The 27878-nt window shown below is 44.2% G+C and overlaps 1 protein-coding gene across 1 annotated transcript in view; it reads left to right on the forward strand.

Moving 5' to 3' along the window:
* Window positions 1–27878, forward strand: part of LOC109883408 (protein FAM126B) — a gene marked incomplete in the record, with an annotated part of 100005 nt that overhangs the window by 11433 nt on the left and 60694 nt on the right. Inside the window, 1 exon segment of the mRNA XM_031801891.1 lies at window positions 26695–26777.

The raw sequence follows: 27878 nt of genomic DNA on the forward strand, positions 1-27878 counted from the left end.
GATGAACGATATATTGGTAAGCAAATCGGAATCGGATGATATTAGCTAAAAATGCCAACAAAGGCATCGGCCCGATGTGTAGTTTAACACAGATGTGCTTAACCTGTTGCGTCGAGCCATCCCGGATCCGGTATCGTGAATACAGCCTCAAGCTCATTACCATAACGCAACGTTAACTATTCATGAATATTGCAAATGAAATGAAATTAATATGCTAGCTCTCAAGCTTAGCCTTTTGTTAACAACACTGTCATCTCAGATTTTCAAAATATGCTTCTCAACCATTGCAAAATAAGCATTTGTGTCACAGCTAGCGCTGTTAGTGTAGCATGCTAGCGTAGCATTTAGCGTTAGCATTAGCAGGCAAAATTTTTACAAAAAACAGAATCATTCAAATAAAATCATTACCTTTGAAGAACTTCAGATGTTTTCAATGAGGAGACTCTGTTAGATAGCAAATGCTCAGTTTTTCCTGAAAGATGATTCGTTTAGGAAAAATTGCTCCGTTTGGTGCGTCACGTTTGGCTACCAAAAAAAAAACGAAAGTTCAGTCTTCAAAACGTCAAACTTTTTCCCAAATTAACTCCATAATATCGACTGAAACATGGCAAACGTTGTTTAGGACCAATCCTCAAGGTGTTTTTCACATATCTCTTCGATGATATATCATTCGTGGAAGTCTGCTATCCCCTCTGAATCCCATGAGAAAATGCCTGTGGCTGAAGATTACACACGAATTTACACAAAGGACACTGGGCGGACCCGTGGTAAATGTAGTCTCTTATGGCCAATCTTCCAATGATATGCCTACAAATACGTCACAATGCTGCAGACACCTTGGAGAAACGATAGGAAGGGCAGGCTCATTCCCGGCGCATTCACAGCCATATAAGGAGACAATAGAAAACAGAGATTTGAAAATTCTGCCCATTTCCTGGTTAAGGTATCATCTTGGTTTCGCCTGTAGCATGAGTTCTGTGGCACTCACAGATAATATCTTTGCAGTTTTGGAAACCTTAGAGTGTTTTCTTTCCAAAGCTGTCAATTATATGCAGTCGAGCATCTTTTCCTGACAAAATATTGCGCTTAAAACGGGCACGTTTTTTTATCCATAAATTAAAAGAGCGCCCCCTATATCCAAGAAGTTAACCGATGTCAAAGCTGACGTGCATACCTACCTGTATAACGTAGGTAGATGAGGTAATGACGCCACAAAAACTATAGCGCTACACGTGCAACACAGCGTTCCTAGCCCACAATGTCTGCTCTGGACTGAGCAGTCATTTGAAAGAGAATTTCAGCGAGACAAGTCAAAATCAATTAACGCCAAGATAATGGAATTAATTTCCCTTGACAATCATCCGTTCTCTGTCGTGGATGATGTTGGCTTTCACCGACTGGTCGAGCACCTCAAGCCCCGGTACACACTACCAAGTAGGCGCTATTTTTCAGATGTTGCCATACCGGAGTTACACAGTATTGTTGAAACGCACATCCATGAGCTACCTGTTATGGGTGTCACTGCTATTAGCTTCACAACTGACATTTGGACCAGCGATGTCAGCCCCATGAGCATGCTGAGTCTGGCAGCACAGTGGGTCCACAAGGATTTCGTACTGAGGAAAGCCGTATTGCATGCATTTCAATGGCATTTGAGAACATGTTTGATACTTGAACACACTCCTAGTGCCATTTGAACAACTTACTTGAGAAATCCGCTCATCAACTGTGTCTGCAGCCGACGTGATACCCTCTGTCATGGCATTGAAACGCCTGCTCAACAAAACCGCCGACACAGACCATGGGGTTAACTTGAAAAAGTACTCTACAAGAGGCTGTGAAAAAGCGATTTGGTGGCATTCTCTCTGAGCCTCTTTGCTGTGTCTCCACCTTGCTCGATGCTATGTACAAGGACCGGTACTTCGATGCAGACAAACAGGGTTTATGTGCAATGTTAGACACATCTGGACAAGATGGAAACAGACACAGTGACAGTGGAAGAGAGGCCACGGAGCTGAAACTTTTCTGGTTGATAAAGAAACGACTGAACAAATGAACAACGATTCAGCAAGAAAGTGAAAGAAACAAGTTTGATTTTGTTTGACTGGTAATGGGGACATAACTTTTTGGTGTGTGTATGTTGTACTAGAAGGCTTAAAAGGCCGCAATTTTTATTGTTTTTTTTTTTGCAAGGAAAATATCGGGCTTGGCCAAAGATGTCATATTGGTGCATCCCTACAATACCATTTCTATATCTCTCACACACTCACACTCAGTGCATTCAGAAAGTATTCAGACCCCTTGTTATATTACAGCCTTATTCATTATCTATACACTGTACCCCATAATGACAAAGCAAAAACAGGTTGTTAGAAATTGTGGCAAATTCTATAAAAAAAATGTAAAACAGAAACCCAAGAACATCCATCAACTTGTTTTGGCTGTGTCATGGGGTATTGTGTCATGGATTGTTGAGGGGGATTACTTAAAAAAAAAAAAAAATCAATTTTAGAAAAAGGTTATAACGTAACACATTGTGGAAAAAGTCAATGGGAATCAATAATTTCCGAATGCACTGTATGTCCACTGTGACACACAGACCTGTCATGGTGGCTGTGCAGCAAGGTACATCACAGTGCAATAACAGTAGGTACTTGAGAGCTCCATGTCTGTGTTTTATATGTCTAAACTGAGGCCTGTCCTGTTTACTGTACCAGTCACGACTCAGAGCCCAGAGTTGAACTGCTGCCAATTAGGAGATGATTCCAGGGGAGTGCTGGATTTGAGGCTTTGGCTGACTGGGGCAAGGCAGTTATGAATCTATTTTATTGTTATAAAATTGTATAACAGTGTGCCCTCAGGCCCTACTCCACCACTACCACATTTTTACAGTACAAAATCTGTGTACGTGTGTGTCTACAGTGCGTATATTATTGTGTGTGTATACATGTATGTGTTGCTTCAGTCCCTGCTGTTCCATAAGGTATATTTTTGTTTTTTAAATCTGATTTCTACTGCTTGCATCAGTTACCTGATGTGGAATAGAGTTCCATGTAGTACTGTGCGCCTCCCTAGTCTGTTCTGGACTTGGGGACTGTGAAGAGACCTCTGGTGGCATGTCTTGTGGGGTATGCATGGGTGTCTGAGCTGTGTGCCAGTAGTTCAAACAGACAGCTCGGTGCTTTCAACATGTCAATACCTCTCATAAATACAAGTAGTGATGAAGTCGATCTCTCCTCCACATTGAGCCAGGATAGATTAACATGCATATTATTGTTCGCTCTGTTTACATCCAAGGGCCAGCACCGTGCTGCCCTGTTCTGAGCCAATTGCAAAGTCCCTCTTTGTGGCACCTGACCACACGACTGAACAGTAGTCCAGGTGCGACAAAACTAGGGCCTGTAGGACCTGCCTTGTTGATAGTGCTGTTAAGAAGGTAGAGCAGAGGTTTATTATGGCCAGACTTCTCTCCATCCTAGCTACTGTTGTATCAATATGTTTTGACCATAACAGTTTACAATCCAGGGTTACTCCAAGCAGTTTAGTCACCTCAACTTGCTTCAATTTCCACATGATTTATTACAAGATGTAGTTGAGGTTTAGGGTTTAGTGAATGATTTGACTAACTGCAACTCTAAGTGTTGCAGTCATTTCAGTCGATGTACACGTCAACTACTACAATGTTCAGTCATGCACCACATAGACACACTGGCTTTACACAAAGCCGGTGTTGTGTCATTAGTAAAGATTGAAAAAAGGGGCCTAGACAGCCGCCCTGGGGAATTCCTGATTCTACCTGGATTATGTTGGGGCTGAGAGAGGGCCTGTGTCCCAAATGTAGGGTCCTATTTTTATTTTTTTCCTCATTCCATTTTGTTCAGGGTAACTAACAGTTCACGCTTTTGAAAAAAATAAAAAATACTTTGTAGCTTTTCTAAATCCACAACAATGCTTCAACCACATCAGGAGGTCTGGGGGAAATGTAATAGCTTTTCTAAATCCACAACAATGCTTCAACCACATCAGGAGGTCTGGGGGAAATGTAATAGCTTTTCTAAATCCACAACAATGCTTCAACCACATCAGGAGGTCTGGGGGAAATGTAATAGCTTTTCTAAATCCACAACAATGCTTCAACCACATCAGGAGGTCTGGGGGAAATGTAATAGCTTTTCTAAATCCACAACAATGCTTCAACCACATCAGGAGGTCTGGGGGAAATGTAATAGCTTTTCTAAATCCACAACAATGCTTCAACCACATCAGGAGGTCTGGGGGAAATGTAATAGCTTTTCATTTTTTAGATGTAGTGTTACCCTTTAATTCAACTTCACACCAGCCAAACCTTTGTTTGGTTAGTGATGTGTCTAGCTCTCATGTGATTGCAGAGTTTGCAAAAGTAATGGCCACTGAATTTATGCAAATAATCATATCATTCTGCCAGGTAGGCATAGGCTACTTTGTAGTTAACATTTAATTGATTAGGTTTTTGGGAAAGCCTTTCCATCTACCAGAAGACAGTTTTAATTACATGAGCATCATGTACGCACACCCAGACAGGGCATTCCTGTTGCCTCTTCAGAAAGTTGTAAAACACACTGCATTATGTTTGACAGTAAAGTTGGGATTCTGTTCGCGTTCTCCACAAAGGAGATTTTATATTGCCCTACAATTTGGCACCGCTACTATTTTTAACCAGGGCCCATACGGCTAATAGTGCACCATATAGGGAATAGGGTGCCATTTTGGACAGAGCTAGGCTGTACAGCAGGTCTGGGCTCCCCGCTAGGCTGGGAATTCATGTCCAACTGAGGATGGAAGCATCAGGGATTTGCTTTAGATTCCTTAGCATTCATTTAAAATCAAATCAAATGTATTTATATAGCCCTTCGTACATCAGCTGATATCTCAAAGTGCTGTACAGAAACCCAGCCTAAAACCCCAAACGGCAAGCAATGCCGGTGTAGAAGCACGGTGGCTAGGAAAAACTCCCTTGAAAGGCCGAAACCTAGAGAGGAACCAGGCTATGTGGGGTGGCCAGTCCTCTTCTGGCTGTGCCGGGTGGAGATTATAACAGAACATGGCCAAGATGTTCAAATCTTCATAAATGACCAGCATGGTCGAATAATAATAATAATAATAATAATAATAATAAGGCAGAACAGTTGAAACTGGAGCAGCAGCACGGTCAGGTGGAAGTTGAAACTGGAGCAGCAGCACGGTCAGGTGGAAGTTGAAACTGGAGCAGCAGCACGGTCAGGTGGAAGTTGAAACTGGAGCAGCAGCACGGCCAGGTGGACTGGGGACAGCAAGGAGTCATCATGTCGGGTAGTCCTGGGGCATGGTCCTAGGGCTCAGGTCCTCCGAGAGAGAGAAAGAAAGAGAGAATTAGAGAGAGCATATGTGGGGTGGCCAGTCCTCTTCTGGCTGTGCCGGGTGGAGATTATAACAGGACATGGCCAAGATTTTCATAAATGACCAGCATGGTCCAATAATAATAAGGCAGAACAGTTGAAACTGGAGCAGCAGCACGGTCAGGTGGACTGGGGACAGCAAGGAGTCATGTCAGGTAGTCCTGAGGCATGGTCCTAGGGCTCAGGTCCTCCGAGAGAGAGAGAATTAGAGAGAGCACCCTTAAATTCACACAGGACACCGAATAGGACAGGAGAAGTACTCCAGATATAACAAAGCCCCCCGACACCACATAAACTACTGCAGCATAAATACTGGAGGCTGAGACAGGAGGGGTTTCAGAGCAGCAATCATTCCAGAGTTGCTGTTATCATTTCTCTGTAGTCTTAAAGGGTCAGCCTGACCCACTGCTGTGATGGACGAAGCCAAAAATATTTTCCAGTCGGTCTGCGTTAATTAATATCCATTTGTTTTATTAGATGGCTGCAACTCAGTCTCAGGGGTGTAACTGGACTCTGTAGTTTGTACCGCAGGCAGGTGAGCTGGCACGGTTTCCCTAGAGATCAGCACATTCTTTTGGTCCCTGTTGGCATCCAGTTGGGGCTGCAAAGTAACAAGGCCTCCTTCCCTTTCACTCTCCCCCCTCTTTCTAGCCCTTCCCATAATCCTGCCCAATGTCCCTGTTTTCTTCCTACCCTCACTCCCCATTGTTATAGCAGTGCTGAGTAGTTTGTTATGGAGCCCGGCCCGTTGTTATAGCAGTGCTGAGGGGTTTGTTATGGAGCCCGGCCCGTTGTTATAGCAGTGCTGAGGGGTTTGTTATGGAGCCCGGCCCGTTTTTATAGCAGTGCTGAGGGGTTTGTAATGGCACGCCGGCCAGTTGTTATAGATAAAATTAATCCCTTTGAGGATCTTCATATGGTGGAACTCAGAAGACATTCAGTTAATCAAATGTTCCTTTTGTTCGATAAAATCTCTTTATATCCAAAAACCTCAGTTTTGTTTGCACATTTTCTTCAGTAATCCACAGGCTCAAACGCAGTCAAAACAGGCAGACGACAAATCCAAATTGTATCCGTAAATTTCATAGAAACATGTCAAACGATGTTTATATTCAATCCTCAGGTTGTTTTGAGCCTAAATGATCTATAATATTTCAACCGGACAATAACGTCCTTAATATTAAAGGTAAACAAGAAATGCACTCTCTCGGGATTCCGCATGAAAAAGCTCTGACACGTCAGGGTCCACTCATTCAGACTGGTCTTACTCCCTCATTCATAAGAATGCAAGCCTGAAACAATCTCTGAAGACTGTTGACATCGAGTGGAAGGCATAGGAACTGCAAATTGAGTCCTAGGTCAATGGATACTGTAATGGCATTGAGTAGAAAACTACAAAACAAAAATAAACAATACTTCCTGAATGGATTTTTCTCAGGTTTTCGCAAGCCAAATCAGTTCTGTTATCCTCACAGACAATATTTTAACAGTTTTGGAAACTTTAGAGTTTTTTTCTATCCAAATCTACCAGTTATATGCATATCATATCTTCTGGGCCCGAGTAGCAGGCAGTTTACTTTGGGCAAACTTTTAATCCGGATGTGAAAATAGTGCCCCCTAGCCTTAAGAAGTTTTTAAACAGCAGCAGTAAAATAACAATTGCGAGGCTTTATACAGGGGGTACCGGTACCGAGTCGATGTATGGGGGTACCGGTACCGAGTCGATGTATGGGGGTACCGGTACCGAGTCGATGTATGGGGGCACCGGTACCGAGTCGATGTATGGGGGTACCGGTACCGAGTCGATGTATGGGGGCACCGGTACCGAGTCGATGTATGGGGGTACCGGTACCGAGTCGATGTATGGGGCACCGGTTAGTTGAGGTAATATGTACATGTATGTAGAGTTAAGGTGACTATGCATAGATAATAAACAGAGTAGCAACAGAGGGGTCTGGGTAGCCCTTTGATTAGCTCTTCAGGAGTATTTGTATTTATTATGGATCCCTAGCACCTTCCTGGGATCTGTCAGAATTCATTTTTAAAACATTACAATTCATTCTTTACAGAATTCACAACACACTAAAACTGTGTGCCCTCATGCCCATACTCTACAACCACATATCTACAACACAAAATCCATGTGTATAGTGTGTGCATGCATGCATATGTTTGTGTTCACACTCCCCGCTGTTCCATAAGGGGTATTTTACATGCGTTTTAAATCTGATTCTACTGATTGCATCAGTTACTTGATGTGGAATAGAGCTCCATGTAGTCATGGCTCTATGTAGTACTGTGTGCCTCTCATAGTCTGTTCTGGACTTGGGGACTGTGAAGACACCTCTTGTGTCATGTCTTGTGGGGTATGCATGGGTGTCTGAGCTGTGTGCTAGTATTTTAAACAGACAGCTCGGTAAATTCACCTCTGACTTCCTCATGACTTGTTTTTGTAAAGCTCCCACTTTGAGCCATGAGAGACTGACACACATCATTGTTAGCTCTCCGTGTATATTTAAGGGCCAGCCGTGCTGCCCTGTTCTGAACCAACTGAAATTTTCCCAAGTCCCTCTTTGTGGCAACTGACTACACTACTGAACAGTAGCCCAGGTGGGACAGAACTAGGGCCTGTAGGACCTGACTACACTACTGAACAGTAGCCCAGGTGGGACAGAACTAGGGCCTGTAGGACCTGACTACACTACTGAACAGTAGCCCAGGTGGGACAGAACTAGGGCCTGTAGGACCTGACTACACTACTGAACAGTAGCCCAGGTGGGACAGAACTAGGGCCTGTAGGACCTGACTACACTACTGAACAGCAGCCCAGGTGGGACAGAACCAGGACCTGTAAGACCTGACTACACTACTGAACAGTAGCCCAGGTGGGACAGAACTAGGGCCTGTAGGACCTGACTACACTACTGAACAGTAGCCCAGGTGGGACAGAACTAGGGCCTGTAGGACCTGACTACACTACTGAACAGCAGCCCAGGTGGGACAGAACCAGGACCTGTAAGACCTGCCTTGTTGATAGTGTTGTTAAGGCGGCAGAGCAGCACTTTATTATGGACAGACTTCTCCCCATTTTAGCTACTGTTATATCGATGTGTTTTAACCATGACAGTTTACAATCCAGGGTTACTCCAAGCAGTTTAGTCACCTCAACTCGCTCAATTTCCACATTCATTACGAGATGTAGTTGAGGTTTAGTGAATGATTTGTCCCAAATACAATGCTTTTAGTTTTAGTCCTAAGTATTTCTAACTTATTCCTTGCTACCCATTCCAAAATGAACTGCAACTCTTTTAGTGTTCCAGTCATTTCAGTTGCTGTAGTAGCTGATGTGTATAGTGTTGAGTCATCAAAGCCAGTGGCATGTTGTTAGTAAAATTGAAAAAAGCAAGGGGCCTAAACAGCTACCTTGGGGAATTCTTCCTTCTACCTGGATTATGTTTGAGAGGCTTCCATTAAATATAATAATCTGTGTTCTGTTAGACAAGTAACTCTTTATCCACATTATATCAGGGGATGTGAAGCCATAGCACATTTTTACAGCATCAGACTATGATCGATATTGTTAAAAGCTGTGCTGAAGTCTAACAAAACAGCACCCACAATATTTTTATCATCAGTCATTTGTGTAAGTGCTGTGCTTGTTGGGTGTCCTTCCCTATAAGTCTGTGAAATAGCATTGTATCTTGTCAAACACAATGTTTTCCAGAAGTTTAGTAAGGATTGGTCACAGGGCTGATTGGTCAGCTATTTGAGCCAGTAAAGGGGGCTTTAGCTTCCCTCCAGGCCTGAGGGCACACTCTCTCTAGTAGGCTTAAATTAAAGATGTGGAAACATCGTCTGCTATTAGCCTCAGGAATATTCCATCTAGATTGACCATGTTCTGTTATAATCTTCACCCGGCACAGCCAGAAGAGGACTAGCCACCCCTCATAGCCTGGTTCCTCTCTAGGGTTCTTCCTAGGTTTTGGCCTTTCTAGGGAGTTTTTCATAGCCACAGGGTTCTATACCTGCATTGCTTGTTGTTTGGGGTTTTAGGCTGGGTTTCTGTACAGCACTTTGTGATATCAGCTGATGTACGAAGGGCTACATAAATACATTTGATTTGATCCCGGTGGCTTGTCATTGTTGATAGACAAACAATTTTTTTTTGCCTCTTCCATGCTGACTTAAAAAGTATTTTTGAATTTGGTCAGATATACTTGGATGTGTTGTGTCAGCGTTTAATGCTGTCATGTCATCCCTAAGTTTGTTTATCTTGACAATGAAAAAGTAATAGTTGCCAATATCAGTGGGTTTTGTAATAAATTAGCCATCTGATTCAATGAATGATTGAGCGAATTTAGCCTTTTTCCCCAAAATGTAATTTAAGGTGCTGCTAAGCTTTTTACCATCATTCTTTATACAATCTATATTTGTTTCATAGTATAGTTTATTTTTATTCAGTTTAGTCACATGACTTCATAATTTGCAGTACGTTTGCCAATCAGTTGGGCGGCCAGACTTATTTGCCATACTTTTTGCCTCAAGCCTCTCAACCGTACCATTTTTCAATTTCTCATAAATCTAAGGGGTTTTAACAGTTCAGTCATTTTTCTTAATGGGTGCTTATTAGTAACTGGAATAAGCACTTTTCATAAATGTGCAGCATCTGGAGTCTTATGGCTTCGGAGAAGAAGCTGTTAATTAAGATGCCTTTTGGACCTGAACTCTGTGCTCCGGGCACCGCTTGCCGTGCGGTAGCAGAGAGAACAGTCTATGACTGGGGTGGCTGGAGTCTCTGACCATTTTTAGGGAATTCCTCTGACACCGCCTGGTATAGAGGTCCTGGATGGCAGGAAGCTTGACCCCAGTGAATTACTGGGCCGTACGCACAACCCTCTGTAGTGCCTTGTGGTCGGAGGCTGAGAGTTGCCGTACCAGGCGGTGATGCAACCAGTCAGGCAGGATGCTCTCGATGGTGTAGCTGTAGAACCTTTGGAGGATCTGAGGGCCCATGCCAAATCTTTTCAGTCTCCTGAGGGGGAATAGGCTTTGTTTGTGCCCTCTTCACGACTGTCTTAGTATGTTTGGACATGGACACCAAGGAACTTGAAGCTCTCAACCTTTTCCACTGCAGCCTCGTCAATGAGAATGGGGGACGTGCTCGGTCCTTCTTTTCTTGTAGTCCACAATCATCTCCTATGCTGTGAGCGTGTGATGAATACAATGTGAATATACACACGCAATGTAATTGCACACAATTATGCAAATGAGCCTAAAGACTGACGAGCATGACCGGTCAAATGTATTGGATAAAAAGTGTTTTGCAATGGAACATTTTATGGTGCCAGTTTGATAGTTTAAAAAAATGCAATAAAATATCAACCAAAAGCCAGCTATTATCGGCAAACGGAAACCCTGGTTGGTGTGTTTGGATGGAGACGGAGACCAATGAGAGAACTTTCAGTTTCCAGGCAGAGCTATGCTCTTGGGCCCTCCTCTCTGTTCTCCCTGACCCTGTGTGTGTTACTCAGCTCATTCTGCCCTCTGCCTCATGGTCTGTTCTCTGTTAGCCCAGTCCAACATGTCTGTCTGGCCCTGTAGCAGAGCTAAATATAGACACTGCTGCTGTGTCCCTCCACTTCCCTTCCCTGCCTGGTTCTCCTGCATAGCAGGTTCCCCTTGCTGGCTGTTCCCCTTGCTGGCTGTTCCCCTGGCTGGCTGAGGAGAAGAGCGGAGAGGGACTGGTCTCCTTCTCTGTGTGACTGGCACCGTAACCAAATATCCCTGTATTACATCTGTGTTAGACGTCACCTATGTTTAGCTGACTGTCGGAGTGGAAATATGTACTCATTGAGTCCCAGTGAGTGACTTGGCAAAATGCCAGTATTGTATTCCACTGGAGGGTGTTGACAAGGCAGGGACCAGGCCATGGTCAGAGTACTGAGGGTGTTTCTGATGCTGGGGGTTACCCGAGCTCTATCAGCAACAAGGAGCCTGGAGCCTGGTGGAAACAGCTTCTTGAGCTGCCCTGCCCTCCCCCAGAAGCCATTTAGTCAATGCATAAATGACCCACTCAATAAATTTTTTATTTGACACATGCTTGGTAAACAACAGGTCGAGACTAACGGTGAAATGCTGACATACAGGCCCTTCGCAACAATGCAGAGCAAAAACATCCCATCCCTCCCTTCCGTCATCCCTCTCCCCTCCCGGCACCCCCCCCCCCCCCCCGGCATCCCTCTCCCCCCCCATCCAGGCATCCCTCTCCCCCCCCCCATCCCGGCATCCCTCTTCTCCCGGCATCCCTCTTTTCCCGGCATCCCTCTTCCCATCCCGGCATCCCCCTCCTCGTCCCTCCCCCTCCTCGTTCCTCGCCCCTCCCCACCTCGTCCCTCCACTCATCCCCTCCTCCCTCCCTCCCTCCCCTTATCTGTCCCTCACCCCCTCCTCGACCCCTCGTCCTTCCCTCCCTCGTCGCTCCACTCATCCCCTCCCTCCCCTTATCTGTCCCTCCCTCGCCCCGTCCGTCCCTCGCCCCGTCCGTCCCTCGCCCCGTCCGTCCGTCCCTCGCCCCGTCCGTCCCTCCCTCGCCCCGTCCGTCCCTCCCTCCCTCCCTCGCCCCGTCCGTCCCTCCCTCCCTCGCCCCGTCCGTCCCTCGCCCCGTCCGTCCCTCGCCCCGTCCCTCCCTCGCCCCGTCCCTCCCTCGCCCCGTCCCTCCCTCGCCCCGTCCCTCCCTCCCTCGTCCCGTCCCTCCCTCCCTGTCCCGTCCCTCCCTCCCTGTCCCCTCCCTCCCTCCCTCGTCCCCTCCCTCCCTCCCTCGTCCCCTCCCTCCCTCCCTCGTCCCCTCCCTCCCTCCCTCGTCCCCTCCCTCCCTCCCTCGTCCCCTCCCTCCCTCCCTCGTCCCCTCCCTCCCTCCCTCGTCCCCTCCCTCCCTCCCTCGTCCCGTCCCTCCCTCGTCCCGTCCCTCCCTCGTCCCGTCCCTCCCTCGTCCCGTCCCTCCCTCGTCCCGTCCCTCCCTCGTCCCGTCCCTCCCTCGTCCCGTCCCTCCCTCCCCTCGTCCCGTCCCTCCCTCCCCTCGTCCCGTCCCTCCCTCCCTCGTCCCTCCCTCCCTCCCTCGTCCCGTCCCTCCCTCCCTCGTCCCGTCCGTCCCTCCCTCGTCCCGTCCCTCCGTCGTCCCGTCCGTCCCTCCCTCCCTCGTCCCGTCCCTCCGTCGTCCCGTCCGTCCCTCCCTCCCTCGTCCCGTCTGTCCCCTCCTCGTCCCTCGTCCCCCTCGTCCATCCTCTCATCCCCTCCTCCGTCCCTCTCCGTCCCTCTCCCCCCCTCCGTCCCTCTCCCCTCATTCCCCTCCTCCACTCATTCCCCTCATTCCCTCCTCTCATTCCCCTCCTCCTCTCATCCCCTCACAGCTAAGCCTTTTGTTAATCTACCTGTCGTCTCAGATTTTGAAATTATGCTTTACAGCGAAAATAATCCAAATAATCCAAGCAATCCAAGTTTATCGATAGCCTAGCATAGCATTATGTACACTTAGCATCAGGAAGCTTGGTCACAAATCAGAAAAGCAATCAAATGAACCGTTTACCTTTGATCTTCGGATGTTTTCACTCACGAGACTCCCAGTTACACAACAAATGTTCCTTTTGTTCCATTATTTTTATACCCAAAACACCGATGTTTGTTTGTCGCCTTATGTTACAAAATCCACAGGAAAGAGCGGTCACAACAACGCAGACGGAAATTCCAAATAGTCTTCATAATGTCCACAGAAACATGTCAAACGTTTTTATAATCAATCCTCAGATAGTTTTTAAAATATATATTCGATAATATATCAACCGAGTGTGTAGGTTTTTCAATAACAGCGGGAGGAACAATGGCGGCTTTACTCTGTAGCGCAAAAACTCAGAGCCCCCACCTATCAACTTATGCAATGTGATCTTTCATGCTCATTTTTCAAAATAAAAGCCTGAAACTGTCTAAAGACTGACACTTTAGGGAAGCCAGAGGAAAAGGAATCTGGTTCATATCCCTTTAAATGGAGGATAGGCATGCATAGGAACAGAAGCGTTTCAAAATAAGAGGCACTTCCTGATTGGACTTTCCTCAGGGTTTCGCCTGCAATATCAGTTCTGTTATACTCACAGACAATATTTTGACAGTTTTGGAAACTTTTAGAGTTTTTTTCTATGCTAATCTGACAATTATATGCATATTCTAGCATCTGGTCCTGAGAAATAGGCCGTTTACTTTGGGAACGTTATTTTTCCAAACATAAAAATAGTGCCCCCTAGCTTCAAGAGGTTAATTAAGCAGCCGGTGAAGATACTGCGAGACCCCGGGGCAGCCATTAATTTGGCAGGGGATTTTGCCTCTTTCTGGTTCTGTCGTCGTTGGACTGATGCCTGGCCAACTGGTGAAGGGGTCTCATTCATTTTGGGAAATTATTTGGCTGGAGGGAAGGTTGTGCCAAATCATGTTGTTTTTGTAAGGAACCCAGAATAAAGGAACCTGATGGGTTATCATTAATGTACCCTGGAGTGTTCCCAGCGTGTTCCGTTACATGTGCTATGTCTAAGAAAGTCGCCGGGAGCAAGTCTCGTGTTGAGGATGTCAGCAATCCCACCATCGTCGATCTGTCTGAGACGCTTATGGGTGGAACCTCCTGTGTTGATCTCTCCTTTGAAAACATAAAATGTAAGCAAGTTTGTAAGACCGCCGAAGGAAGTGAGCGTCTCTACAGTTGACACTGATGCCTTGGAAGCAGCTGATTGAAGAACTGAGTGAAGATGTTTCCCTCTCCCGTCTTTTTACTATTCAATATACATTTCCACACCAGAGCGCAGGGGGAAAAAACTCATGTCAACATGTTGCAACTTTATTTCACCCACTACGATCGGGCAGAGAAGTCAGTGGAAACAGGTAGTGATGTTCTGCCTGTAGCCACTGCTGATGCTGTTGAGCACGAGGAAAGCCCAATATACCCTGTGCCATACCCTGGGAATAACTTAGATTTTAGAAAGCCTTGTTTTCTTTGGCACACTTTTCTCTGGAGGAAAAAGGTGACATTTATTTAACTAGGTAAGTCAGTTAAAAACAAATTCTTATTTTCAATGATGGCCTAGGAACAGTGGGTTAACTGCCTGTTCAGGGGCAGAACGAAAGATTTGTACCTTGTCAGCTTGGGGGTTTGAACTTGCAACCTTCTGGTTACTAGTCCAACGCTCTAACCACTAGGCCACCCTGCCGCTAAAACCAGTGAAACAATATCATGGTTTATTCATAGATGTGCCAACTCAGACATGTGCTAGAGCAGGATATTGATGTTGGGGACTCTGCCCCAATTAAACAACATGTCTATCGAGTGAATCCTGAAACAACTAGAGTGAAGCTCCGCAGTGAGGTGTAGTTAATGCTTGAGCACAGCATTGCACAACATGGCAACAGTCCCTGGAGTTCTCCCTGTATATTAGTACCTAAGGCAGATGGGTCTATGCGGTTTTGTTAACATTTTTGGAAACTCAATACTGTTACGAAGTCGGGCTTGTATCCTGTCCATTGTGTGGACAGCATTGGCGCTGCTAAGTATGTTAGCAAGTTAAGTCTACTGAAGGGATATTGGCAGGTCCCTCTCACTCAGCACCAAATAGTTGTCTGTTTTAGTCACTCCTGACGGTTTGTTTTCCTACCTTCGTCTCCCAGTCGGGTTACGAAATACAAGCGTCACATTCAATCATGGACACTTTTTATGACAGTTGTGGCTGCTTTGCGTGATGTATTGTTGTCTTGACCTTGCCCTTTGTTTTATTTTTTATTTAAATTTTACCTTTATTTAACCTGGTAGGCAAGTTGAAAAGTGCGACCTGGCCAAGATAAAGCCAGTTAGTCCTCAGGGTTTTGCCTGCTACATAAGTTCTGTTATAGTCACAGACATGATTGAAACAGTTTTAGAAACGTCATTGTTTTCTATCCACATATACTAATCATATGCATATCATATATTCCTGGCATGAGTAGCAGGAAGTTGCAATTGGGCACGCTATTTATCCAAAAGTGAAAATGCTGCCCCCTATACCTTAAGAGGTTTTAAAGTTAGTGAGGGAGATAAAAGTCTCCAACTTCAGTGAATTTTGCAGTTCATTCTAGTCATTGGCAGCAGAGAACTATAAGAAATGGCGGCCAAAGGAGGTGTTGGCTTTGGGGATGACCAGTGAAATATACCTGCTGGAGCGCGTGCTACGGGTGGGTGTTGCTATGGTGACCAGTGAGCTGAGTAAGACGGGGCTTTACCTAGCAAGACTTATAGATGAACTGGAGCCAGTGGGTTTGGCGATGAATATGAAGCGAGGGCCAGCCAACTAGAGCATACAGGTGGCAGGGGTGGGTAGTATATGGGGCTTGGTGACAAAACGGATGGCACTGTGATAGCAAATTGGATGCAGTCTGAGTAGAGGCTATTTTGTAAATTACATCGCCAAAGTCAAGGATCGGTAGGGTAGTCAGCTTTACGAGGGTATGTTTGGCAGCATGAGTGAAGGAGGCTTTGTTGCGAAATAGGAAGCCGATTCTAGATATCATTTTAGATTGGAGATGTTTAACATGAGTCTGGAAGGAGAGTTTACAGTCTAACCAGACACCTAGGTATTTGTAGTTGTCCACATATTCTAGGTCAGCACCGTCCAGAGTAGTGATGCTAGTCAGGTGGACGGGTGCGGGCAGTGATCGGTTGAAGAGCATGCATTTAGTTTTACTAGCGTTTAAAAGCAGTTGGAGGTCACGAAAGTAGTGTTGTGTGGCTTTGAAGCTCATTTGGAGGTTTGTTAAAAGTGTCCAAGGAAGGGCCAGATGTATACAGAATGGTGTCGTCTACGTAGAGGTCGGTCAGGGAATCTCCCACAGCAAGAGCGACCTCATTGACATATACCGAGAAGAGAGTTGGCCCGAGAATTGAACCCTGTGGCACCCCCATAGACTGCCAGAGGTCCGGACAACAGGCCCTCCAATTTGATGCTGTTGACGACACATTTGATACTGTTGATGACACAACAGTGGTAGGCCTGATCACCAACAACGATGAGACAGCCTATTGGGAGGTCAGAGATCTGACTGTGTGGTGCAAGGATAACAATCTCTCCCTCAACGTGATCAAGACTAAGGAGATGATTGTGCATGTGTCTGCTCAAACGCTAGACCTCATGTGGCTGGAGTGTGTCAGCAGTTCCTGCAAGAGGAAGGCATTGATGCTATGGACTGGCCCGCCCGTTCCCCAGACCTGAATCCAATTGAGCACATCTGGGACATCATGTCTCTCTCCGTCCACCAACGCCACATTGTACCACAGACTGTCCAGGAGTTGGACCATCCGCCACCTCATCAGGAGCATTCCCAGGTGTTGTAGGGAGGTCATACAGGCACGTGGAGGCCACACACACACTACTGAGCCTAATTTGGACTTGTTTTAAGGACATTACATCAATGTTGGATCAGCATGTAGTGTGGTTTTCCACTTTAATTTTGAGTGTGACTCCAAATCCAGACCTCCATGGGTTGATCAATTTCATTTTCCATTGATCATTTTTGTGTGATTTTTGTTGTCAGCACATTCAACTATGTAAAGAACTATTTAATAAGAATATTTAATTGATTCAGATCTAGGATGTGTTATTTTAGTGTTTGAGCTGTGTATATTATATTTATTGGACCATGTTCTGGATGTTGTACGGTCACTAGTTGGACCAGGTTCTGGATGTTGCACGGTCACTAGTTGGACCAGGTTCTGGATGTTGCACGGTCACTAGTTGGACCAGGTTCTGGATGTTGTACGGTCACTAGTTGGACCATGTTCTGGATGTTGTACGGTCACTAGTTGGACCATGTTCTGGATGTTGTACGGTCACTAGTTGGACCAGGTTCTGGATGTTGTACGGTCACTAGTTGGACCATGTTCTGGATGTTTTACGGTCACTAGTTGGACCAGGTTCTGGATGTTGTACGGTCACTAGTTGGACCAGGTTCTGGATGTTGTACGGTCACTAGTTGGACCAGGTTCTGGATGTTGTACGGTCACTAGTTGGACCAGGTTCTGGATGTTGGACCAGGTTCTGTATGTTGTACTGTCACTAGATGGAGCAGAGATTGGTTGGCTGCGGTCAAATGTATTTTCATGGAGGGAGATGCTTCTTCATCTCACGTGAGTGATTTACATGTTCATGTAAGTGGTAACGAGTTGAAGTCCACTTCCTTATTGTTTTGATGGCACATTCATTTATTCTTATTTTGCGTGTTTCGTAGGCCTTTGCCACAGAGTTGGGCGCATAGGCTATTTAGTGTTCTTTTGATTGACGACCGAACTTAGCTTGTTGACTATTTTACAAAAGGTGTCTAAATGACTTAATAAAGTCAATCTCCTATATCCCCTTGCTCTTTACTGTATATATCATACAACGTAGTTACGTCCATGGCAGTCTTCCCTCTAAGCTGCGCGCTGTAGCCCCGAGACTACCGCTCAGCCCCCGAGAGACTGCCCCGCAGAAATATCAGCCCACAGTGAGATGCATGAGATTGAACTTCATTGAGGCCTACCGCTGGCCAATCGGATGGCTCAGATGACATGACAGTCTGCAGTAACGTAGAGGGCATAAAAGAAAGCTACAGAAAAGTTGATAGGTTCAAAATGTTTAAAACATGACTGGGGAGAAATTGTCAATGAAATCAGCAAAGTGCTGCAATTTTGTTGAGTGAGTTCATGTTTAAGTTCTTAGTCAACACTTTGTATTATACACCTTTTATAAGCCATAAAAAGCACTTCCTATTTCCACTCAGTGCTACAACAAGCACTGCAGCAGTAATGAATGGGTAGGAAAGTGTATCTATATAGGCTTGCGTTATTATTAGGGGCTTAGGTCTTTTTCAATGTCGAGGAATATTTACAAGTAATGCAACAAATCTATTGCCTGTGCGATCATATAGCCTAACTCAAATGTTGCTGTGGTATTGCATTGGGCCTATAGCTTGCTTCTCAAACCTCATTGCTGCAGAACTGTTTTTAATTGGTTAATTTGGCATAGGCTTATGTTTTTTTTAAGTCATGTTTAATGAAAACTTTGAGGTAGATCTTGGCTTTCATTTTGACTCCTTGATCTTGACTCAGAAAGGGTTGGTGTCCCTGTAAACACCATCAGCGTTTCCCTTTTTTTGTGGCAATTGTGACACACAATCAATGCCACATACTGCAACAACACAAACTATGCAACAGATTTTGTTGTAGGCAGAACGCATCGGAGTAGAATTCTTTTGCCACGCACTACTCAGCCCGTACTCTATACAGACCGGTAAAGGCATAAACAATCAGACCTGCAGTAGGCCTATATGCAAATAGACCATAGTGCCTTCAGAAAGTATTCAGACTCCTAGACTTTTTCCACATTTTATGTTACAACCTTACTGTAAAATGGATTAAATAAATACAAATCCTCAGCAATCTACACACAATACCCCATAATGACAAAGTGAAAACAGCTTTTTTGAAATTATTGCAAGTGTATTAAAAAATAAATAAATAAACCTTATTTACAAGTATTCAGTCCCTTTGCTATGAGAATCGAAATTGAGCTCAGGCACATCCTGTTTCCATTGATCATACTTAAAATGTTTCTACAACTTGATTTGAAGTCTACCTGTGGTAAATTCAATTGATCTGACATGATTTGGAAAGGCACACGTGTCTATGTAACGTACCACAATGGATAGTGCATGTCAGAGCAAAAACCAAGCATTGAGGTCAAAGGAATTGTCCGTAGAACTCTGAGACCGGATTGTGTCGAGGCACAGATCTGGGGAAGGGTACCAAAACATTTCTGCAGCATTGAAGTTCCCCAAGATCACAGTGGCCTCCATTCTTAAATAGAAGAAGTTTGGAACCACCAAGACTCTTCCTAGAGCTGGCTGCCCGGCCAAAATGAGCAATCGGGGGAGAAGGGTCTTGGTCAGGGAGGTGACCAAGAACCTGATGGTCGCTCTAGAATTCCTCTGTGAAGATGGGAGAACCTTCCAGAAGGACCACCATCTCTCCACCAATCAGGCCTTTATGGTAGAGTGACCAGATGAAAACCACTCCTCCGTAAAAGACACATGACAGCCTGCTTGGAGTTTGTTAAAAGGCACCAAAAGACTCTCAGACAATGAGAAACGTGAATGATGAAAGCAAGATTGAACTCTTTCAGCGGCAGGGACTGGGAGACTAGTCAGGATCGAAGCAAATTCCTGGGAGATCCTTGATGAAAACCTACTCCAGAGCGCTCAGAACCTCAGACTGGGACGAAGGTTCACCTTCCAACAGGACAATGACCCTAAGCACACAGCCAAGACAATGCAGGAGTGGTTTCGGGATGTCCTTGAGTGGCCCAGCCAGAGCCCGGACTTAAACCCAATTGAACATCTCTGGAGAGACCTGACAATAACTGTGTAGCAACACTCCCCATACAACCTGACAGAACTCGAGAGGATCTGCTGAGAAGAAATGGAGAAACTCCCCAAATACAGGTGTGCCAAGCTTGTAGCGTCATACCCAAGATGACTCGAGGCTGTAATCGCTGCCAAAGGTGCTTCAACAAAGTACTGAGTAAAGGCTGTGAATACTTATGTAAATATGATATTTTCCTTTTTTTAATATAAAAAAATAGCAAATGCTTTGTCATTATGGAGTATTTGTGTGTGTGTTGATGAGGGGGTAAAAACAATTTTAATACATTTTAGAGTAAGGCTGTAACCTAACAAAAGTCAAGGGGTCTGAATACTTTACGAAGTCATTGTATATGGATCTGTGCAATTGACTTTGAACTGGACTGTGTTTACAGCATGAGCGGTCGTGAGTAAATGCAGTTGTTTTGAGATCAAAGCGAGTCCTGCTTGTAACCAAGTGTGCACGTTTTGTTCATATCCTTTGCTAGTTAGTGAGTTATTAGTTCAGTTATAGATAATTTGTAGTCAGCAATAGGAGAGTGATCACAATCAGCAAAGGTGATATTTCAAAATGTTTAAAACCATGACTAGAGAGACTGTCAATGCTGTTTTTATGAGTGAGTTCATGTTTAAGTTCTTACTCAGCACTGTCAACACTTTGTATTCCACATCTTTTAAAAGACATAAAATGCATGTTTTTCCAATTTCCACTCAGCGCTACAACAAGCACTGCAGCAGTAATGTATGAGTAGGCAGTGGTGGAAAAAGTGCCCAATTGTCAATGAAGCATTTGTGTTTAGTGAGTCCTTCAGATCCGAGGCAGTAGGGATGACCAGGGATGTTCTCTGTTTAGTGAGTCCTTCAGAGGCAGTAGGGATGACCAGGGATGTTCTCTGTTTAGTGAGTCCTTCAGAGGCAGTAGGGATGACCAGGGATGTTCTCTGTTTAGTGAGTCCTTCAGAGGCAGTAGGGATGACCAGGGATGTTCTCTGTTTAGTGAGTCCTTCAGAGGCAGTAGGGATGACCAGGGATGTTCTCTGTTTAGTGAGTCCTTCAGAGGCAGTAGGGACGACCAGGGATGTTCTCTGTTTAGTGAGTCCTTCAGAGGCAGTAGGGACGACCAGGGATGTTCTCTGTTTAGTGAGTCCTTCAGAGGCAGTAGGGACGACCAGGGATGTTCTCTGTTTAGTGAGTCCTTCAGAGGCAGTAGGGACGACCAGGGATGTTCTCTGTTTAGTGAGTCCTTCAGAGGCAGTAGGGACGACCAGGGATGTTCTCTGTTTAGTGAGTCCTTCAGAGGCAGTAGGGATGACCAGGGATGTTCTCTTAATAAGTGTGTGATTGGACCATTTTCCTGTGCTGCTAGGCATTCAAAATGTAACAAGTACTTCTGGGTGTCTGGATAAATGTATGGAGTAAAAAGTACATTTATTTTCTTTAGAAATGTAGTGAAGTAAAAGTTGTCAAATAATAATCATAAAGTACAGATCCCAAAAATGACTTTAGTACTTTAAAGTATTTGTACTGAAGTACTTTACACCACTGTGAGTATTAGTGTATCTAAAGTGCATTCGGAAAGTATTCAGACCCCGTGACTTGTTCCACATTGTGTTACGTTACAGCCTTATTCTAAAATGGATTGAATTAAAATATACTATGTGTAATCTGGATGGATGGATGGACAGGGATGTACCTTGTAGATTGATGAGGGGGATAAACGATTGGGTCCCAAGAAACACAACATTTATCGTTAATTTAACATTTCTTAGTAAAGTCTACACCTGTTATATTCGGCGCATGTGACAAATACAACTTGCATTTGATTTAGCATGTTCTCTGTCTAGTAGAATAGGAAAGGACTAGTCTGTCCACATGCTGCTCAAGGCTGACTGGATCTGCTTGATGTCACTGACTCATTTACTTTATGTGAAGGAGTCTACTCTCTGCAGCAAACAATATATAGCCTATATTTTCAATTGTACTGGTCTGTTGTGACTGGGGGAGGGGGGCTGGTCTGTTGTGACTGGGGGAGGGGGGCTGGTCTGTTGTGACTGAAGGAGGGGGGCTGGTCTGTTGTGACTGAAGGAGGGGGGCTGGTCTGTTGTGACTGAAGGAGGGGGGCTGGTCTGTTGTGACTGAAGGAGGGGGGCTGGTCTGTTGTGACTGAAGGAGGGGGGCTGTCTGTTGTGACTGAAGAAGGGATCACAATCCCAAGCGTCAGCTGGAGTGGTGTAAAGCTTGCTGCCATTGGACTCTGGAGCAGTGGAAACGTGTTCTCTGGAGTGTTGAATCAAGCTTCATCATCTGGCAGTCTGACGGAATAATCTGGGTTCAGTGGATGACGTTACCTGCCCGAATGCGTACTGCCAACTGTAAAGTTTGGTGGAGGAGGAATAATGGTCTATGGATTTTTTTCATGGTTAATGGCTAGGCCCCTTAGTTCCAGTGAAGGGACATCTTAATGCTACAGCATACAATGACATTCTAGACGATTCTGTGCTTCCAACAATGTGGCAACAGTTTGTATTTATTATGGATCCCCATTAGCTGCTGCCAAAGCAATTTGGGGAAGGCTCTTTCCTGTTTCAGCATGACAATTCCCCCTTTCACGAAGCGAGGTTCATACAGAAATGGCTTGTTGAGGTCTGTGAGGAAGAACTTGACTGGCCTGCACAGAGCCCTGGCCTCAACCCCATCAAACACCTTTGGGATGAATTGGAACGCTGACTGCGAGCCAGGCCTAATCACCCAACATTTTTATTTTTTATTTTATTTTTTTACCTTTATTTTACTAGGCAAGTCAGTTAAGAACAAATTCTTATTTTCAATGACTGCCTAGGAACAGTGGGTTAACTGCCTGTTCAGGGGCAGAATGACAGATTTGTACCTTGTCAGCTTGGGGATTTGAACTTGCAACTTTTCGGTTACTAGTCCAATGCTCTAACCACTAGGCTACACTGCCCAACATCAATGCCCGACCTCACTAATGCTTTTGTGGTTGAATGGAAGCAAGTCCCTGCAGCAATGTTCCAACATTACTGTAAAGCCTTCCCAGAAGAGTGGAGGCTGTTATAGCAGCAATGTTCCTACATCTAGTGGAAAGCCTTCCCAGAAGAGTGGAGGCTGTTATAGCAGCAAAGGGGGTGTGGGTATTTTCTTATTTAACCTTTTATTTAAACAAGGAGTCATATTGAGGTTAATAATCTCTTACAAGAGAGCCCTGTACACCATTACAATAAAAACAGAATATTAAAACAACATACATGTGTATAAAACAATATCATTCAGCACAATATACAAAAATAAACATTATTTAATTAACGCAATCCCATTCAACTACATGGAGGTCCTCAATCAATAATGTAAAAACTTCCTGAGTTGCACCAGCACATCTAACTACAGGGAATTCTGCAGATTGTTCCACAATTTGGGGTAATAAAAAAAAAACTCTGATTTACCCAAATCTGTGGAGACTGAAGGGATCTCTAGTATTATCCATTCCTGTGAACAGGTTTGGTAACTTATGATTCTTATCTTCGTTAATGATGTTGCATATCGAGGGAGTTTGTCAGATTGCTTTATAGATAAATAAAAGAGAATGCAGATTTCTTCTTACAGACAGAGGTCCATCCATCATTTTTATAAGGACTCATCATTGTAGTCTGAACTGTCCCCTGTGATAAAACATATTGCTGAATTATATACTTTAGTTTATGGGTTTCCTCATGCATGTAAACAATATCACCGAAATCCAATACAGGGAGAAACGTTGTTTGAACAGTCTTTCTCATAGTAATTAAAATAAGGCATGATTTATTTTGATGTAAAAAAACAATCTTGGATCTTAGCTTCTTCGTCAGATTTTCTATATGCGTGACGAAGGACAACTTGTCATCAACCCAGACACCCAGGTACTTACATTGGGGAACAAGCTCAATTTGGCTTCCATTTATAACACAAACATATATCAACATTGTGACGTAGAGATCAGCATGAGCTTGGTTTTACTTGTGTTTAACACTAATTAAAGGTCTTTAAGTGATTTCTGAATTGAATCAAGGTCATGCTGAAGGGTGGCACAGGAATACAAAACCGTCATCTGCATAGAGGTGAATGTTATAAGTATTAACAGTGTTTCCTATGTCATTAATATACAAAGTGAAACAATAATGGACCCAAAATAGAACCCTGAGGAACACCTTTTTGAATCTCAAATTCTGATTCAACCCCATCTATCAGATGGCCTGAGTTCAGTCGCTGAGATAATTCTGATTCAACCCCATCTATCAAGATGGCCTGAGTTCAGTCGCTGAGATAATTCTGAAACCATGAACGGGCTGTATATTCCAGGCCTACTCCTGATAATTTCTTCAGTAAAATAGAACGATCAACAGTGTCAAACGCCTTTGACAGGTCAATAAACAAGGCAGCACAGCTCTTTTTAACATCCAAGACATTGACAAGATCAGTACTATGCCCAGTTCTAAACCCTGATTGGTTTATATTAAGAATACAATTATCAGATGCAACAAAGTTGTACATTAACCAAGGATTCAAGAATCTTAGCTAAACACTGTAGTCTTGAAATGGGGTGATGTCCAGATCATTTGTATCCCCACCCTAATGGAGTGACGGATGTCGAGATCATTTGTATCCCCACCCTAATGGAGTGACACAGATGTCTACATCATTTGTATCCCCACCCTAATGGAGTGACAGATGTCTACATCATTTGTATCCCCACCCTAATGGAGTGACAGACGTCTACATCATTTGTATCCCCACCCTAATGGAGTGACAGACGTCTACATCATTTGTATCCCCACCCTAATGGAGTGACAGTTGTCTACATCATTTGTATCCCCACCCTAATGGAGTGACAGTTGTCTACATCATTTGTATCCCCACCCTAATGGAGTGACCGAGGTCTACATCATTTGTATCCCCACCCTAATGGAGTGACCGAGGTCTACATCATTTGTATCCCCACCCTAATGGAGTGACCGAGGTCTACATCATTTGTATCCCCACCCTAATGGAGTGACCGAGGTCTACATCATTTGTATCCCCACCCTAATGGAGTGACCGAGGTCTACATCATTTGTATCCCCACCCTAATGGAGTGACCGAGGTCTACATCATTTGTATCCCCACCCTAATGGAGTGACAGATGTCTACATCATTTGTATCTCCACCCTAATGGAGTGATAGCTCATATGCAGATGTCCATGCTTTTGGAATACTTCCTGATAACAATGTTAAATTAAAATGTGGGCCACTGAGCCAGTAATAAGAGGTTCTGCACACTTCAGCAGACCAGGCTCTAGATGATCAGCCCCTGGGGATGTTTTTCTTTGTCTGTTAGCAAAGAATCCAGGACTTCTTTCAGTGAATTTCCAAATAGTGAACTTCTAACCAGCATTTATAGTATCATTCAATAGATTTTCACCATCTACATCCAAACTACTCTTTTCAAGAGTTGGCTTTGAAATACATTCAAATATAACGCCTGCAGAGATCAAATGGTGATTGAAATGCATTAATGATATCCATTTTGTCAGTAATAGGGCCAGAATCGAAATACATTTCTTGGGAGAGAAGAGGAGACACAACCCTTCCGGGATTTAACCGCTTTCCAACGTTTAGCTGGGTTCCCTGTACATTCAGAGAGTGTATTAACATAATCATCTGATTTAGCTTTTTTTAAACTAGTTTTACACAGATTTCTCAAATCACCTGAAAGACTGCCAGTCTGGGCCCCGAGGTTGAATCTAGCTTTGGCCCAGGCAGCATCTCTGTTGTGTATGTCTTCAGATAGCTCCGTACTGAACCAAGGGAAAGACTGATTTCTCTCTTTAAAAACAAATGTTTGTCATGTTTATCTACAATATGTTAGAGAAGTGGTTCAGAGCCAGCTCTGGGTCAGGTATAGATGCAATACAATCAGTCACAAAAGGCATGTTCATTTTAATGTTTAAAATTGCTCGTTGATTAAAAACGCATTTTGGATAGAGGCATCTGTAAATCCCTGACACATACAATGGGACAGCGGTCACTCATTTCCAAAGCACTCCCAGTGTATTTCTCTGGAGTATTTGTAGGTCAATCAATGTCAATTTCTTAGGGTTCTTTAAGTTTGGATGATGTGAAAGGGATAAATGATTTTACTAATTATCCCTAGCGCAAATACATCCGTGTCTGTCTGGAGCTCTCTGGTGTTGGAAACGGAGGGCCCAGAATGGTTAATAATAGGACGTTTCTAACCAGACCCAGTTGATACAATGTTTCAAGTACTTTGCAGACAGGACGGAGTAACAGTTTAATTTCAATTATAATATCTTCGTATTTCAAAATATAGTCGATAGTTTATTAAAACACACAGGGTGTGTCTGGTCAATTTTTAAACATGTTTTTCCAACCAATAACTCAAAGATTGGATTATACCTATTAGGACAAGAAAACAAAGGAATAGCAATGATGTTTCTCCGGCACCATTGTCACCACCTTCACATACAACATGTACAACTCTCATAGAGACTAAAGAGGAGATGGTAAAACGTGCCTTTACATGGAATGATAATATTGTCCTCCCATCAATTTAGTTGACCAAGAACCTTTCCAATGTTTGACAACAGCTGGGGGCCATTTTCACCCAGGTGAATTCCATCTTCCACAAAGTAGCCAGGCCTAATCCAGAAGGTGTCATAATTGTCGACAAAATTGGTCTAGCTTTACTAGACCCGAACAAGCCAACTGGCATCCAGTTACACCATAGATCCTCTCAATACCAACCAACCTGAGTGATTGTTCTCTCAATTTCTAGGTGACTGAGCGAGCGACAGATGAGTGACAGCACGGACACCCAGCTTTTTCACCTGGTGGACATCTGAACTCTGGAAGAGTGAGGTAAGGTCAGGGGTGAACGGCCAGTCTGATATTTTTATCTCACTCAGTCATTTGTCCAATGATCTTTATCTGTTAGAGTCCATTTTGGGGGCCTGTGTTATACTGATTTCTTCACTGTCTCATAGCCTCAGTAGGGGGCACTAGGGCTGTCCCTGACCCATTTTGGGGGCCTGTGTTATACTGATTTCTTCACTGTCTCATAGCCTCAGTAGGGGGCACTAGGGCTGTCCCTGACCCATTTTGGGGGCCTGTGTTATACTGATTTCTTCACTGTCTCATAGCCTCAGTAGGGGGCACTAGGGCTGTCCCTGACCCATTTTGGGGGCCTGTGTTATACTGATTTCTTCACTGTCTCATAGCCTCAGTAGGGGGCACTAGGGCTGTCCCTGACCCATTTTGGGGGCCTGTGTTATACTGATTTCTTCACTGTCTCATAGCCTCAGTAGGGGGCACTAGGGCTGTCCCTGACCCATTTTCTTTTTAATTTATCTTAGTCAATCTAGAGTGGGCTGTTCTTTCGATTAATCGATTGGAAAAATACATGTTTAAAAATTGACCAGACACACCCGATGTGTTTTAATAAAATCTACTATTTTGATATACGAAAATGTTGTTATAATTGAACTTAAACTTATCAATCCCATCTGCAAAGAACTTGAAACATTGTATCAACTGGGTCTGGCCAGAAGCTTGCTGTTATTAACTATTCTGTGCCCTTTCCAAATCCAGTGAGCTCCGGACAGATACTTGTATTTGCGCTAGGGATAAGAAGTAATCCAGTATTTTATGACGTTAACACTGGATCAGATGATGACATTTTTCCCTTTTTATATTGAGGCTTGTGGTTATTGAAAGGGACAGAGCTGAAAATATTTTTCAAATACATTGAGGAACTGTTGTCATTCTCAATTACTTTGTTTACTTGCTGTTTGAGGTGAAGAAAAAAATGACTGAGAAGCTCCACAGCTCATTAACATAATCAGAAATGCAGTTGGACATCCCCAAATGTAATTAAAAGAAGGTAATACATGTGCAACCACTCAACTTAAAAAAGTCTGTCGGTCATCAGATATCAACCAAACAATCGATCGGTCAAGTAAA

Source organism: Oncorhynchus kisutch, linkage group LG2 (assembly GCF_002021735.2).
Source record: "Oncorhynchus kisutch isolate 150728-3 linkage group LG2, Okis_V2, whole genome shotgun sequence".
In the NCBI taxonomy this organism is placed as follows: Eukaryota; Metazoa; Chordata; class Actinopteri; order Salmoniformes; family Salmonidae; genus Oncorhynchus; species Oncorhynchus kisutch.